Source organism: Amphimedon queenslandica, unplaced genomic scaffold, assembly GCF_000090795.2.
Source record: "Amphimedon queenslandica unplaced genomic scaffold, v1.1 AMPQUscaffold_13522, whole genome shotgun sequence".
In the NCBI taxonomy this organism is placed as follows: Eukaryota; Metazoa; Porifera; class Demospongiae; order Haplosclerida; family Niphatidae; genus Amphimedon; species Amphimedon queenslandica.
In genome coordinates this window covers 1548542-1550692 of record NW_003546242.1, presented here as the reverse complement: position 1 = coordinate 1550692, position 2151 = coordinate 1548542, and positions in this window count along the sequence as shown.

Here is a 2151-nt window from a genome sequence, read left to right as displayed (position 1 = left end):
GATCAACTCACAAATTCAGAATATACACCATGATAACTTCATGTGGATCAGTCCTCTTGTTCTTCTATTTTGTTCAATCTTTATTTTTTGCAATGTTTAACTCTTTTAAAAAGTAAAAATAATTATTTTTAACAGGAAACTTTGAATGTATGAGATTTCAGTGATATGAAAAGCCTTCAGTAATTGGTTATACAAAAGATTATACTGAATCTAGATCTTGTTGCAATGAAAGGAGTTACAATCTGCATTGAGAACAAGCATATTGTTGTAGTATTTAAACAATAAAAGGCGCCTCACAAATAACAATTACGTTCATTGTGTAAAAATGATTATTACGATAATTATTACCAAAAATATGTAATATTCTATTGGCCAAAAATTGTTACCACCAATCATTTTTATTTGAAAGTATTCCTTTTAAGTGATTACAAATACTTTATAATGCTTTTATAAGCAACTTATATCAGTGGTAGTGGAAAAGAAACAACAAAGGGAGAGGTAAGTGTTGGCGCGTGAAGCACGCCAAAATTTTTCACAAATTCTTCATTATTTATAGAGGCATGGTCAATTATTGCATCATTGTTAGTGATTAATATAAACTTTTTTTAATTCAAAAAACCCCAAAAAATTTCTCCTTTCATTTATGCTAATAAAATCTTTAGCTACTTGCAAACGGTCTTTATGATCAGTTGCATCCTTGTGTAAATGTAGTAACATAATATTATTTAGTCTAGTTTCTGACATGGTACTCTCTAGACAATTTTTCAATCTCCTTAGTGTAGAGAACAATCTCTCAGATGTTGCATTTCACATTGGTATGGTATAGTCTATTGTTAAGAGTGTGCCAATCTGAGACAAGATTGCTTCATTGACTGGAATAGTATTGATAATATCTGTAATAGTGCTGACTACCTATTTGATACGGAAGACTTGTGCGTTCTCTTGATTTATTCCTTGTTGTAGGTCAGGGAACAACTGTGGTTGAGCTTTTAGTTTAGTGGAATCTAAAACAGGTGAAACTCCTGATCCATTGAGTTCAATAAAAGCTTAAGAAATGTGTGTAGTTCCATTGCTAAAATCAATTATTTAACGCTCCATTTCTTCAAGAATACTAAATGAGGGCAGTGGCGTAGCTGGGTCTCAAAGTATACCTGGGCCCCTTTTAGAGGGGGTGTGGCATTTGTTAATTAATTAATTTTGTTAATTAAATTTTTATTATCATTAAATTTCAGTACTGTAAGTTAAGACAAAACAATGGTCCTGTTTTTATGCATGCCGTCGAAATCTTTGATAGTATCTTCAATAAAGTTTGTACTAGTAGTAAGATCTCGCTCCAGTGATAACAAGGAGATATCTGCTAATCTTTGATCCAACATGGTTGTTCTTAAATGTGTTCTTATCCTACTCATAGCTGAAAAAGATCGCTCACACTGAGCTGTGCTGACAACAATAGTCATTGCTATTTTGAAGAGAGTTGTTAATGTAGGGAAGGCAGTCGGTAATGATAACAGTTGAAAATAGATCTTCTCTATAGACAGTTCATCATCTGTGCTAAGAGATCCTTTGGCAATAATGCATTCAGTGTTAAGTTGTCTATCATTAATCCCATAAGAGGAAGCTAAAGAAGCAAGCAAAGAACAGTCCAGAAAATGAGGAGAAAGAGGATTACAAGCATCAAGAGATTTCATGAGATCAAGATTACAAGTAGATAAACGATGGTTTAATTCAGACAACACTATATCAATCACAACAAAGTAGAGATTAATTTTAATGGAATCACTGCAGCTTAAACTTTCTCAATGCCCAATAGATTCAAAACTGACAGAATTTTCTAATGCAACTGGTGGCTGGTGTCTTCTTCTAGGTCGCACATGTATACTGGATTGTTCAATGTTATTTAATGCTGCTACGTCACAGATGTACTTATAGGTACGCTCCCAAGCATCATTACTACGAAGATCTTTCAATGTGGTAGTAGTTGACAACACTAAGCTATCTGCACTAGACAGATTAATTGTTTTACTCTGAAGTTGATCTGACAGTAACTTAGTTATAGACATAATATGCTGAAAAATTATTAACGAAGCAAGGAACTTAAAAGTATTAACCTGGTGTAGTAATCCAACTGCTTCTACTGCTTTTGTTTTGTCT